We start from the raw sequence: 16,547 nt of genomic DNA on the forward strand, positions 1-16,547 counted from the left end.
GCACCATAGCATAACTTTGAAACCACTAATCTTTGCATCAAATCATCAGTGCCATTAGCTCTAGGTAGGCGGGTGAACCCTAGTGACACCTTTATTTCCGTGATGGAGACCATCCATCGTCTGAAGCCACCCTGTATCAAAGAGTCTCCAAGGTGCTTTAAGTGCATTTCGTGGTCAATCTTCTTAGGGTCATAAATTAAAGCTCATGAGGGCTATCGATGAACTATTGAATGCTATAGGACAGTGATGCTGATGCATAAAATAACCTATCTCATTATTAAGAGATCACATTCTGTTTGGATTTGGCACAACGATCTCGCTCGATGGAAAAACTTGCAGTGTGCCTCAATTCATAGGTGCACCACTGATCTTGGCATCAAATTGTTAGTGCCATTAGATCTGGGTGGGCAAGTGAACCCTAGTCACATCTTTGTTTTGGCCACAAAGACCATCCATTGTTTGCGGCCACCTTGTACTGAGGAGTCTCCAAGGTGGTCTAAGTGTGTTTTGAGGTCAATCTTTCAAGGGTCGTAACTCAAATCTCATGAGGGCTACTGAGGAAATATCAAATACTATAGGATAGTGATGCTGAGGCCTAAAATAACCTATCTCATTTTTGAGAGATCATATTCCATTTGGATCTGGCACAACAATCTCGCTCAATGCCAAAACTCACAGTGTGCCTCAGTTCATAGGTGCACCAGAGCGTAACTTTGAAACCATTGATCTTGGCATCAAATCGTTAGCACCATTAGCTCTAGGTTGGTAGGTGAACCCTATTCACACCCTTGTTCAAGCCACAGAGACCATCCATTGTCCGCAGCCACCCCATACTGAGGAGTCTCCAAGGTGCTCTAAGTGCATTTCGAGGTTGATCTTCTGAGGGTCATAACTCAGAGCTCGTGAGTGCTATTGATGAACTATAGAATGCTATAGGATGGTGATGTTGAGGCTTAAAATAACCTATCTCATTTTTGAGAGATCACATTCCATTTGGATTCGGCACAACGATCTCGCTCGATGCAAAAACTTGCAGTGTGCCTCAGTTCATAGGTGTACCACAGTGTAACTTTAAAACCATAGATCTTGGCATCAAATCGTTAGTGCCATTAGCTCCTAGTGGGTGGGTGAACCCTAATGAAACCCTTACTCCATCCACAATGACCATCCATCGGCTGTGACCACCCTGTATCGAGGAGTCTCCAAGGTGCTCTAAGTGCGTTTCGAGGTCAATCTTTTGAGGGCCATAACTTAGAGCTCATGAGGGATATTGATGAACTATTGAATGCTACATGACGGTGATGTAAATGCCTAAAATAAACTATCTCATTTTTGAGAGATCACATTTTGTTTGGATTTGACATAGTGATCTCGCTCAATGCTAAAACTTGTAGTATGCCTCAGTTCATAGGTGCACGACAGCGTAACTTTGAAATTGTTGATCTTGGCATCGAATCGTCAGCACCATTAGCTTTGGATGGGTGGGTGAACCCTAGTCACACCCTTTTTTTGGCCATAGAGACCATCCATTATTTGCAGCCACCCCATACCAAGGAGTCTCCAAGGTGCTCTAAGTGTGTTTCGAGGTCAATCTTCTAAGGGTCATAACTCGGAGCTCATTAGGGCTATCGATGAACTATCAAATGCTACAAGACAATGATGTTGATGCTTGAAATAACCTATCTCATTTTTAAGAAATCACATTCCATTTTGATTTGGCACAGTGATCTTGCTCGATGCCAAAACTCGCAATGTGCCTCAGTTCATAGGTACACCACAGTGTAACTTGGAAACCACTAATCTTGGCATCGAATCATCAGCTCCATTATCTCTAGGTGGGTGAGTGAACCCTAGTCACACCCTTTTTCAGGCCACAGAGACCATCCATCGTCCGTGGCCACCCTATACCAAGGAGTCTCCAAGGTGCTTTAAGTGTGTTTCAAGGTCGATTTTCCAAGGGTCATAACTTGGAGCTCATGAGGGTTATCGATGAACTTTTGAATGCTATATGACAGTGATACTAAGGCCTAAAATAATGTATTTTATTTTCAAGAGATCACATTCGGTTTAGATTCGACACAACAATCTTTCTCGATGTCAAAACTCGCTATGTGCCTCAGTTCATAGGTGCACCATAGTGTAACTTTGAAATTGCTGATCTTGGCATCAAATCATCAGTTCCATTAGCTCTGAGTGGGCAAGTGAACCCTAGTCACTCCCTTGTTCAGGCCATGAAGACCATCCATCGTCTGCGGCCACCCCATACCAAGGAGTCTCCAAGGTGCTCTAAGTGCATTTCGAGGTCGATCATTTGAGGGTCATAACTTCGAGCTCATGAGGGCTATCGATGAACTGTAGAATGCTACAAGATGGTGATACTGAGGCATAAAATAAATTGAAGCTTGTGAGGGCTATCGATGAACTATTCAATCAAGTCTCTTAAGTTGAGATATTTTGAAGTTATGTTGAAATTGAAAAGTTTTAGTATGAGGATAGTAACAAAGTGAAGTGCTAGTTATCAAAGATTATGAATCTATGAATGACTTAGTGGTTGGTAGTAGAATCCATGGTTGAGGAGTGGAGTCCTTAACTATGTTGAGATTAGATTTGAAGCCAAGAGTTAGTTTCAAGGTTGAAGGTGGAATTTAAAATTAGATCTGGGGTTATCTGAACCTTGTGTAGGAGGTTAACAAGTGTGTTTATGTCATGATAGCACTTCAAATTATACATTGCATCCAAATTTGATAATAAAGGTTGTTAAAATGTTATTCAAAAATTATTGCATTTGAATCAAATATAGCAAACATAATAAAAATTAATGATATTCCATAAACATGAACAATACACATGATCCACAATAAATTGAACAATACTAGATACTAAATTAATATGTCTATCATTGTGCACATAATGAAAAAATATATATATCAAAATACATGTATCCATAGACAAAATTGTACACAAATATATATCAAAGATCATGTATCCATAGACAAAGTACTCAAATATATATCAAAATAAATAGATCCATATAAAAAATGTGGCTGATCATACCATGAGAATGTGTATAATATCAATGTTTCTGTATACAATATGGCATATGCCATCTCAAAATGTCTCATGATGTATCCTACAACAACAATACTATCCTAGGGTGTTGGTGGATGATCAAAATGCAACCTCTTCACTACACTAGGTGGATTGAATGCCTCCTACATAAACAAAAAAGAAAAACCCAAAGTTAGACTACTAAATTTATATGATTCTTTGTATCTAACATTGAATTACTCAAATGCATAATGATCTTTTTTGTAATGAAGATTTACACTATCAAAATTTCATAATAAATACGTCTCTTGTTGACCTCCTATGCCAGTCTGGAGTCCTCTCGTATGCCCTCGGCAATGTTTGTACCTCTTTGATTGTGGGCTGTATTGTTGGAATTATAGATAGAGTAACTGAGAGGGGGGGTGAATCAGTTACTAACAAAAATTAATGCATAGATCTCTTAGATGTCTTAAAGATCTAGTTACTTCTGATACTTGGTAAACATAACAAAATGATGTAACTCAGTAAATTAAATTGTTACTCATCTTCAATCATTCATGCATGCAATTGAAAAAAAAATGAACACAAGAGACACCAAATTTAATGTGGAAACCCAATATGAAAAAAACCACCAAGTAACTAGCTACCAATTTTTCACTCTTCTAAAGTGAGCCCTGTTAGGAACCAATCTTGTTAAAGGTTACAATACACACTGTTAGATGTGACCCTATTAGAGGATTTAATCACCTTTTTAGGAGTGGCCTTGCTAGAGGTCTTTAGAACAATTCAACTAAACTGTCACCTTGTTAGAGGATTTACAAAATGGCTATTAAACCAACTATGTTAAGAGATTTGAAATCACTGCTACAATTGTTAGAAAGCAACAATAAATTGACCTAAACAAGATGCAACTGAATTTTTTGATTATAGTTCTCTATTTTGCATCATTAGATCCTCCTTGATCAAATATAGCTTTGCTACTTCTCAATGATAGCTGATTATCCTTCAAATTTGCTTCCACAGTAATCAGTCCTCATATCACATCAAATGCATCACACTTAGAATTCGCAACTTGACCTCTTATTTATATCATTTAGATATCAAGTTAGCTTGTTCTCATGTTACATTTACCAATAATCCATACATCATTTGGCTACAAATATTACTTTAAACAAATAGATGTTATTTCACAAAACAATGAAATCTTTTACTAGCTGACCCTGCTCGGTAAATACTGCTTCCAAATTTTTTTTAAGTTAACCGTCTTGACTCGGTTAACATTGCAACTTCTACAAAATCCTTTGGCTATCGAGTTGACTCGGTAAGAACTAAATTCCTTCTCTATCTGTGAGAGCTCAATAAGAACTGTTTCTTCCATAATTTCCTTTGATGATCGAGTGAGCTCAGTAATAACTATATTCCTTGCTTAACCTTGAAAGCTCGGTAGCAAATGTTTACTCGGTAGACACTACAAATTTTCCTTACTAACCTTCTGAGCTTGGTAGACTTTGTCCTTTGCCTTGTTGACCAACTGAGATCAGTAGACTCTGTCTTTTGCCTTGCTGACCATCTAAGCTCAATAGACAATGTCTGATGAATGATATGACATCTGTGTGAAATCAAAGACAACACACAATTGAACAATTGTATCCACCAATCTCCCTCTTTAGAATTGATGGAAACACAACATATCATAGCAGAATAAAATTTGAAAAAAAGTCTTTACTGACAGAATACTTCACTTTCTTCTTCAAACACAAAAAACTTGCTCTTTCATAATAATCTTTCCTCTTTCACAAACTATCTCTCCCTCTTACAAAAACTCTTATTATTTTGCAAATTTCAGAAAGAAATGACAATATACTCTCCCTCTTTGATAGCACATGCCAAAGACAACACAAATCAACTGAATAGCATTGTACTTGATGTACTAATTTATTTGCAATGTCTTCATTGGTTTGTTGCATCAATTGATAGATCTTCAATTTTGTTCCTGTTGATGCATCACTAAAACTATATTTTAATGAGCTTCAAATAGGGGAATGACCCCTAACTTACCTCTAAGATACAAGAATGCATCCTTAGGTAAAGGCTTTGTAAATATGTCAACAATTTGTTCCTTTGTATGGACATATTCCAATCTAATTTCCTTTTCTTGTACCAATTCTCTAACAAAGTGATACCTTAAGGCAATATGCTTAGTCTTTGAATGCATCACTAGATTCTTGGAGATGTTAATTGCACTTTGGCTATCACAAAACATAACAACAAGTTATTTTATTTCTTGCTTCATACCTTCTAATAATTGTTTGAACCACACAATATTTGAGCAATTTATTGCTGCTACAACATATTTAGCCTCTGCTATGGATTGGGATGGACAATTCTTCTTTTTATTTTTCCAAGAAACCAACCTTTTTCTAAGAAAGAAAGCTCCTCCACTTGTACTCTTTCGATCATCAACATTCCCTGCCCAATCTACATCAGTGAACACTTTTAAATCTAGATTTCCTCCAAGTTTATACCATAATCCATAATCTTCAATTCCTTTTAAGTATCTCATGATCCTTTTGATTGCTATCATGTGATTTTCTTTTGGTTTTGCTGAGAATCTTGCTACAATTCCTACAACAAGAGCAATGTCTGGCCTTGTGTGCACTACATATTGCAATTTTTCAATCATAGATCTATACATTGTCTGGTCTACTTCCTTTGATTCATCATCCTTGGTAAGTTTTAATCCAGTACACATAGGAGTTCCAATTGGTTTGTAGTCTTCCATACCAAACATTTTTACTATCTCCTTGACATATTTAGATTGAGTAATGTAGATAACATTCTTACTTTGATTAATTTGAAGACCAACAAAGAATTTTATTTCTCCAAACATTGACATTTCAAATTCCTTGTTCATTTATTCTAAAAATTCTTTGCAAAGATAGTTATGCAGTCTTTCATACCATGCTCTGGGTGCTTGCTTTAGACCATACAATGCTTTGTGCAATTTGCAAACCATGTTCTTCTTGTCTAGATCAACAAAACCTTCAGGTTGTTCAATGTAAACCTCGTCATCCAATATGCTATTGAAAAATGTTGATTTGACACCCATCTGATAAACTTTGAATCCTTTGTATGTAGCATATGCAAGTAAGGTTTTGACACCTTCTAATCTTACAACAAGAGAAAAAGTTTCTCCATAATCTACACCTTCTTCTTGAGAGTATCATTTGCATACCAGTCTAGCTTTGTTCCTTGATACCTTACCATCTTCATTTAGTTTGTTTTTGAATACCTACTTAGTTCCAATCACATTCTTGTCTTTAGGTCTAGGTACAAGAGTCCATGTTTTGTTTTTCTCTATTTGTTCTATCTCTTCATTCATAGCTTCAATCCAAATTTCATTGTCCAGTGCATCATTGACATTTTTAGGTTCATAATTAGCAAGTAAACAAGTGCTTTTAAACTTACTTTTTGTCATTGTTCCTTCTGATTTATCTTCAATGATCTGATCTAGTGCATGATATTTCTTGACATACTTGGTTTACATGGACTCTTTGCCTTTTAGGTGACTTGCTTTGTTAACCTTCTGTGCTTCAACTTTTGGTTCTAATTTTGGTTGCTCAGGCTTGGTAGATGCTAACTCGATAGCTTTTGTTTGCAATTTGGTAGATGTTATGTTGGGTTGAACTTCCTGTGACTTGGTTAATGAAGACTCAAGAGTTGAAGATTCTTGATTGATAGGGGTATTTGGAATTGTATCAAGTTCAATGTAAACAAATCTCCTGTAGTCTTCAGGTTCCCTTTTGCTTTCTTCTTCTGTTCTTTCTGCAAACTCATCAACTTTCACATGTGCACTTTCTATGACTTTGTGAGTAGATAAGTTCAAACATCTATATGCTTTACTTTTGCAAGAGTATCCCAAAAATATTCTTTCATCACCTTTTACATCAAATTTACTTTTTCTAGATTCTTTCAAAATGTAACATTTGCTTCCAAATACTTTTAGGTAACTTACATTAGGTTTGTAGCCATACCATAACTCATAGGGAGTTTTGAATGAGTCCTTTTCCAGCTATACTCGATTCAAGGTATGAACTGTAGTGCTGATAGCTTCCTTCCAGTATTTGATAGCAATGTTTTTCTCAATCATTAAAGTTCTTGCACAGTCCATGATAGATCTGTTCCTTCTTTCTACTATTCCATTTTATTTGGGAGTTCCACATGCTAAAACTTGTCTTTTGATTCCCCTTTCAATGCAAAAGTTACTAAACTCATGTGAAATGAATTCACCACCTCTATTAGACCTTAAGCATTTTAGTCTTTTTCCTGTTTCCTTTTCTACTCTTGACAAATACCACTTGAACTTTTTAAATGCTTCTGATTTCTCTCTTAGGTACATGATAGTCATCATTCTTGAATAATCATCCATAAAAATAATGAAAAATTTCTCTCTAGGATAGTTTTCAATGCCAATAGGTCCACACAAATTAGTATGCACAATTTCTAGAACTTCTTTAGTCTAATAATTCTTTCTTTTAAAGCTAGTCTTTCCCATTTTACCAATTTGACAATTCTTGCATAGAACAACCTTAAGTTTCTTTATGTTAGGAATGCCTCTTACTTTCCTAAATTTATTGATTTTTATCAAGTTATGAAATTTTACATGACATAACCTCCTATGCCATAACCAACTTTCTTCAACTTGAGCAATAAAACATGAACATTCACCACATTCAAGATAAAATAAGTTACCTTTTGTTTGAGTGCTTGATCTAATTAGCTTACATTTACCATCCAACAATCTTTCTTTTCAATGCATAAATTCCACTTTGAATCCATTATTGAGTAGCTGTGCCACACTTAGCAGATTGTGCTTTAGTCTTTCTACCCAATATGCATTATCACATACAAGTTCCCTAGTTAGTGAGATTCTTCTTTTTCATTTTATACAACAAAGTTCATTGTTACCAAATCTTACACTGCTACCATCATAGTCTTCAAAATGTTCAAACTTAGTTTTATCACCAGTCATGGGATGAGAACAACCACTATCCATAATCCATGTATCATTTCTACTCATATGAGAAATGAGTGCCATTTCTTCATCATTATTAGACTTGTCTTTTACAGCAACGTAGACAATTACATCTTCTTCTTCATCATCAGAATCATTAGAATCTTTAGTCATGAAACATGTTTTCTTACCTTTATCCTTGAATGATTTGAATTCTTTCTTTCCATTGTACTTGTGACCTTTCTTCTCATCCTTGTTCTGCTTATTTGGGCACCTACTAGCAATATGTTCAATTTCTTCACAAAAAAAAAAGATTAGAGGAACCTTACCTTTGTATTTCCCTTTGCCTCTTGAATATTTCCTTGCTAGCAGAGCTTCAACCACCTCAAGATCACTGTTTGAACTCTTTTTTGATTCTTCATCACTATCTGACAGTGGATCCTTTATCTTCTTGGCTTTTTCTTTGATTGAAAGCTTGGTTTCAAATGCTGATTCAATGTTCTTGGCAGTTGGAATATAATTATCATAGTTATCTAGCTTGAATGCAGTCAATCTTCTAACTATGGCCTCTAAATTTATCTTATGATTTGCTTCACATCTTCTTTCTTGAATTGTAGAGACTCTGATTGCATAAATAGGAAGTAGAGTTCTAAGAACTATACTTATAATTGTTTCCTCCATGATATCTCCTCTAGATGCTTTGATTGCACTAACACATGCTTTAACTCTTTCAACATACTTTGCAATGTTTTCATCCTCTCTCATCCTCATTTGATCAAATTGTCCTCTCAAACTTTCTTCTTTGACTCTTCTCACATTATCATCTCCTCTATAGATCTCTTTTAGCTTGTTCCACATTTCAAAGGTAGTTTTGCAATCTTTGATGTCATCAAATTCTTCATAGGTTAGAGTAGATGCTATATCTATCATCATGTTGTTGTGAGTCTTCTTTTTAGCAATATCATTGACAGATAGTGTACCAACAGGTTTGTTATATTTTTCATCAAGATACTTTAGTCCTAAATCACCAATAGAAGCCAAATGAAGTCTCATCAATCCTTGCCATGCAGAGAAGTTGTCCCTATTAGGTCTTGGAATTTTTATCTTGTAAGACATCTTGATCTTTAGCTTAGATCCTTGAATTCTTTTCTTATAAGCACCAAAATATTTGATACCAATTGTTGGAATTATAGATAGAGTAACTGAGAGGGGGGGTGAATTAGTTACTAACAAAAATTAATCCACAGATCCTTTAGATGTCTTAAAGATCTAGTTACTACTGATACTCAGTAAACATAACAAAATGTTGTAACTCGATAAATTAAATTATTACTTATCTTCAATCATTCATGCATGCAATTGAAAACAAAATGAACACAAGAGACACCAGATTTAACGTGGAAACCCAATATGAGAAAAGCCACTAAGTAACTAGCTACCAAATTTTCACTCTTCTGAAGTGAGCCCTGTTAGGAGCCAACCTTGTTAAAGGTTACAATACACACTATTAGGTGTGACCCTATTAGAGGATTTAATCACCTTGTTAGGAGTGGCCTTGTTAGAGGTCTTTAGAACAATTCAACTAAACTGTCACCTTGTTAGAGGATTTACAAAATGGCTGTTAAACCAACTCTGTTAAGAGATTTGAAATCACTGCTACAATTGTTAGAAAAATAAAATGAATTGACTTGAACAAGATGCAATTGAATTTTCTGATTACAGGCCTCTATGCTGCATCATTAGATCCTCCTTGATCAAATATAGCTTTGCTGCTCCTCAATGTTCTCTGATCATCCTTCAAATTCACTACCACAATAATCAGTCCTCATATCACATCTAATCCATCACACTTAGAATTCACAACTTGACCTCTTATTTATACCATTCAGATTATCAAGTCAACCCGTTCTCATGTTACATTTACCAATAATCCATACATTAGTTGGCTAAAAATATTACTTTAAACAAATAGATTTTATTTCACAAAATAATGAAATCTGTTACTAACTGAACCTATTTGATAAATCCTGCTTCCAAGAATTTCATGAGTTAATCGTCTTGACTCGGTTAACATTGCAACTTCTGCAAAAATCCTTTGGCTACTGAGTTGACTTGGTAAGAACTAAATTCCTTCTCTATCCATGAGATCTTAGTAAGAACTGTTTCTACCATAGTTCCCTTTGATGACTGAGTGAGCTTGATAATAACTAAATTTCCTTTCTTAACCTTGAAAGCTCGGTAACAACTGTTTACTCGGTAGATACTACAAATTTTCTTTACTAATCTTCTGAGCTTAGTAGACTCTATCCTTTGCCTTGCTAACCAACTAAGCTCGATAGACTCTATCTTTCACCTTGCTGACCATTTGAGCTTGGTAGACTCTGTTCGATGATTGATATGACATTTGTGTGACATCAAAGACAACACACATGTTCAAATACATTTGTCAGATAAATCTAGAATTTAAACTATAACATTATGATTCATAGCATGCTAAATTTATAACATATTTAATCATGAATTCAAACTACAACTTACTATTGTAGGATCCTCCTCATGAGAGAGTGGCCACGTCATCAAATCTACATAACTCTCCCGTCAGACCTCATGTGCACTATGAGTCTCCTATGAGATACAAAATAGTAGTTGTTAATATCACGGAAATTAGTTTTGAATTTATTTATGAAGATAAGGATAATAAAAAATAAATTATACTTATACAAACAATGAGGCTCTCAGTCAGAATGAAAATCCCTGATGGTCTACAATGCAGAATCTGTATAGGCTCATTGCTAGTAGCCACACCCTATATAAAATAAAGAATGTAATTAAAAGGGATTACCACAAACATTTTACAAGAATGAATCAATATTTAATCAAATAGAAAGCACCTAATTATCTTTCCTTTGTCAATGTGTACTGGCTCACCCCCCGCACTTTGTCCCCTTGGGACAGGTGGTACCTGCAAGATAAAAGAAAGATTAGCAACCATATATGCTGCAATATCAAACAAAACAAAAAATGAGAACACAACATAATGTACCATAGATGTCTCAAGGCCAAATGAAATGGCCGAGAGCATGGCATCATTAATCTGTCTGAGATCCTTCTCGGTCATCAACTAAACATGAATGAAGATCACATACATATAAAAGTCAATATGGCTTAAAAATTAAAATTACTCTATTATAAAAATTAACTTTAAATTGCATATTTCATAACAAAAAAATATATACACGTACTAACACTGAAGGAGTCCATGCCTCTACATTCTCCTCCTCTCGCACATCAAGGTCTGTAGCCTCTACACGTGTGCCTAGTGTATCCTCGTCTAATACAAAATGATACTCAAGAAGATCACCTATGGGACCCAAGCAAATATTCTTGCATGTAATGCAAGTGTGAGGCAGACAAACATGGGATGAGCTAGCCGATGATGAACTGGCACCAACATCATCAATATGAGGAGACATGACTGACGTAGCCTGAGATATCATTAGGTTACTTAGTGTATGAATGGTTGTAATGGTCCGAGAGCTAGCCTCTATCATAATATCTAGATGCTGCACTCAAGGAGGGGGTGAGATATTAATGGGGGGGACAAAAGTGCCATCTTTCTTCCACTAGGAAGAGGGTCTATCCTGAGGAGCTCCTAGTCCTAAGCCCATGTTGGGCTTCATGCTCCAATAGTTCACTTTAAGTTTCAACACAAATTTTGCATATAATTTTCTAAGAAAATGAAATGGTATGTCTAAATTTTTATGTGGAGGGATATCAAAGACCATCCACCAATAATCCCAAAAGTTTGCATGTATGGCATCATTTGTGCACCATTTAATTGATAGTTTGGATTTTTTTGGATTGACTGGTAAACTTGTTTTCGGGTTCGCAAAAAGGCTAGCCAAATTGTCTTTGGTTATGTTGAGGGCTGCAACCTTATCATAATCCAAACCATCATCAAACATCTCATGCATTTCATCATGCCAATGAAGAGTGGCATTTTGTTGGTTCGTAAGGGTTTCAATGTTATCCACTATGGTGTTTAACATGGATAACATAAGAGCCAATGTGGGTACAGTATTATATGTTCTATGCAAACCTCTCAACTCGGTGAGGTTTTCATTTAACAAATCCTCGATTCAAGGAGGGTTTTGAGGGGGTAGAGGATCATTTGGTGGATGATTTTGTGGGGGTACTAGATCGTTTGGTGGGGGGTTATGAGGAATATTATTCCTCGCCTCAGTGTCATCATTCTGATTAACCATTCCCATTTAATTGCAAAATGTAATATATTAAAAAAAAACCTTAATTTTAACCATTTTTTTCAAAGAAACCCTAGATTCAACTAAAACAAAAAAAATCATCCTTAAATCTATTGAATTTAGGTTAAAAATGAGTTGGAAAAAAAAACATGCCTTAATATCTGATATCCAATTGCTCTTGTAATATTGGCCCCAAATTAACATAATAAGAGGGCCCGCGGGTCTATGTTCTTATTTTATGTTATGCGCAGGTATCAGATATCCGATATGTCTGCAATATAATATATTAATTATAACATATAATATCTTACATTTTTATTATTATATTATATTTTATATATAATATATTGCATTATATTATATTTTATATTATATTTTATATATTTTTTTATTATATTATATATATTATATTACATTACTATATATTATAATATATTATAAAATATTATATTATATTATTATAATATAATATTATTATTATATTATATTATTATAATGTATTATATTATATTATTATAATTTATAATATATTATACTTTTTTATTATATATTATATTATAATATATTACTTTTTTATTATTATATTATATTATATATATATATTACATTACATTATATTATATATATATATTATATTACATTACTATATATTATAATATTAAATATTATATTATATTATTATAATAATAATATTATATTATATAATATTAAATAATATATTATACTATTATAATATAATATTTTTTATATTATTATAATATAGTAATAATAATATTATATTATAGTATAATAATTATATTGTTATAATATGATTGTGCTAATTATTGGATATTCGATAAGGCTTAGCCTTACCTTCTAGGTTTGGTACCTAGATAGGTGAAAAAAGTCATAGCAAATTTTGAAGTGCTTTTAGATGTCTTCAAACTCTATTTTTTTCACATCGCCACTTTTTGGCACACCATGATCCTGCACATAATCATTACATATATACAAACCCAATTCTCATAATTGCAAGGTCGGCCAAAACACAAGATAACACCAATATTACTGAGTTGGCCCAAATGTAGAAACTCGGGTTCTAAAAGCTAACTTGGTAAATTTTTGATACCCGACATCCACTACATTACTTGGCATCATCATGCTTTCGATTGAAGTAGAGGCTTGGTCCATACTAATCAATCAATGTAGCTTTAAACTTGGTGTACATTGGAGACTTGGTAGATAATGTGTCACTTGGTAGAAACTAAATTCCATGTTTACCATGCCTGCACTCGGTAGACACTACTTATCCCATCACTTGGTTGACACTTGCTTAACATCAGAAGAACTGATAACTTAGTAGACACTATGAAGCTTAGTAACCACTGACTACTTGATAAGAACCGAACTACTAGACTTTACACTACCTAAATTCACTTGGTAACCACTAGAATGCTCAGTGTGAACTATTAAACTTGGTTACCACTGAGATGCTCGATAAACACTAGAGATTGAATGAAGAGCTTGATAACCATACAAAATTTGAATAAGTGTTGTCACTAATAAAAAACATGACTTAATGCCAACAACTTTCTACATAAAGAAATTCAAACATATCTGTCATGTCCCCTTTTCAAATATTTAAAAATAATAATCGTTGCTAACGCAGGCAGGCCCAAAAAAGGTGAAATTTCGGCAAGAGGGGCTAATCTTTGAAAACCAATGGACTAATAAATAAAATTATTATTAAAATATGTTTTATTAACCCCTCTTGGACGTGAGTTAGGGTTATTACCTCTTTTAAGGGATTTGGTGGCATTTTGGGCTCATTGCAGAACTTGATTTTCGCTTATTGCTTTGTTATTCTTCAGAGGCTGCCAAACCTGTGGAGAAGGAGACCCAAGGATGGGAGTTTGTAGGTTTCTAGGAAGGATAAGGATGGGATTTTGAAGCCATTCCATGTGCAAGCTCATGCAGAGTTTGCCCTTGTGCTAAATAGTGCAAATTTGTGAGTTTTCGAGTGTGTTTTTTGTAAGAGTTTGGTGTTTTTGGTTGAGTATTTCATATTAGTTTGGGTTGCTGCTTTATTTCAGACTTTAGATGTTAAAATAGAGCTGAATATATGTATTTTTTCATGATTATACTTCTATGATAGATTATTAGTGTTTTTGTAGAGTTTTCCGGCTATTCTGTGTTATTTTCGGGAGCCCGATGAGCATTATTTTTGTCTTCCATTTGGGAGCTGTTGTGTAAAAGTTATACAGATCTAAAAATGTCATTTTTAAGGCTGTTATTCTGCTAAAATTTTTGTAAAAATTTTCATTTTCAGATTTATTAATAATATGTGAAGTTGTGAAATTTTTGGCACTATTACGGACATACCCGATTTGGGGTTTATTGAGAAATTGGTGGATCTTTGTAATATTGGTTGTTTGATTTTGAAAATATTATTAGAGGCTTGAAATATCATTAAAAAATTAAAAAAAGGGACATTTTAGTGGTATCAGAGCTATGATCTTGCCAGCCTGAGGGTTTGTAGAAGTTTGCATGCAACCAAGTGAAAGAGAAAAGAGATATTTGCAGCGAGAAAAGAATAAAGAAATTTTGATCAAACCTCCAGTTAAAAGTAAAAGTACAAAATCCAAGGAAGGAAAAAGCATGGCTGATCAAGATGAGATGGAAAATAAATTTTTTCAAGACATCCAAAATACTCAGAAGCAAACAGTGGATAGTTTGGTAGAAACTAGAGAGGCTTTGCAGATATTGACAGAAAAATTGCAAGGAGTTGCATCTATTAATGAGAAAGGGAGCACTTCAGAGGAGCCAAAAAATTTGAAACCCACACCCTCTAAATCAACAAAAACTATTTTCCTGCCTGTAGATGAGTCACCAGAACCAAATCTAGCCCTTAATCTTGTGGAAGAGGTTACAGGTAACTTGATTGCATTAAGAGCTACTTACAATGGCTTAGATGATGAATTTTGTAGTTTAGTTCCTTTTAGAGAATATGTGGATATGATGAACACTTTGATGCCCAAGAAAGAGAACAAGAGGGAGCATGACATAAGTGGAAGAGAGCTCAAAAATAAAATAAGCAAGTTTACAGCACCTACTTTTGATGGAACAAATAAAATTTCAGCTAGAGCATGGCTACAAAAATTACAAACTTTCTTCACACTTAACCTCATGAAGGAGAGTGATGCTGTTCAATTTGCAAGTCTACACTTGGAAGATCCAGCCTATGATTGGTGGTATCATGGAATGATTACTCAAGGTCATGATCAGGTAACTACATTTGATGATTTTAGTTAAACAGTGATAGATAGATTTGACCTCAAGGATGATGAAGAGTACTTTAAAGAATTGTCAAAGTTGAAGCAAACCAAATTAGTTAATGAGTATATAGAAGAGTTTCAAAAAGTGGTTGTTATGGTACCTAATATGAGTGAAAAGAGGATTGTTTATCTTTTTCTTGATGGTTTAGAATATTCTGTTAAGGGTCTGGTTAAGGCTTTCTCACCCTCAACCTTATAGGAAGCTATCAAAAGAAGCTTGCAACTTGAAACTTGCATGCCTATGAAACCAGTCACTAATCAAAAACTCCCAAATCTTTGGCAACATAAGGGGAATTTTCAGAAAAAGACTTTCCCAACACTACCACCAAAAGATGTGATAAATGTGGCAAAAAAAAGGTAGATGAAGAGACTAGGAGTGAATTACAAAGGAAAAAGCTTTGTTTTACTTGTAGAGAACCATGGGTTCTAGGACACAGATGTTTGGGGAAAGGTCAAGTGCACTATATTGAAGTTGCTTCAGAATCTGATTTAGATGAGCATGAGAAATTTTATGACACTAAGGAGGAGGTAGAAGAAGAGAAAGAAAAAGAAATCAACAAGGATGGCACTTTAGCAGCATTATCAGGAGTCCCAAGATACCATCCCTTTCAAATTCAAGGGGTACTAGCAGGGCAAAGGTTGACAGTTCTTCTTTATAGTGGGGCAACTCACAATTTTATTGATGAGGGATTTGTCATGAAAAGAGGGCTTAAAGTAGAAGATTTTGAAGGATTCAATGTTACTGTAGTTGATGGATTCACTATCCCTTGCACACGAGTGGTGAAACAACTCAAGATGACCTTAGGAGATTATGAGTTATGTGATGACTTGCATGTTGTTGGCATTGGGGAGACAAATCTTGTATTGGGTGTTCAATGGTTGCACTCTATTGGAGGCTATTACATGAAC

Source organism: Cupressus sempervirens, chromosome 4, assembly GCF_028749045.1.
Source record: "Cupressus sempervirens isolate cs-2001-9-10 chromosome 4, ASM2874904v1, whole genome shotgun sequence".
NCBI lineage: Eukaryota > Viridiplantae > Streptophyta > Pinopsida > Cupressales > Cupressaceae > Cupressus > Cupressus sempervirens.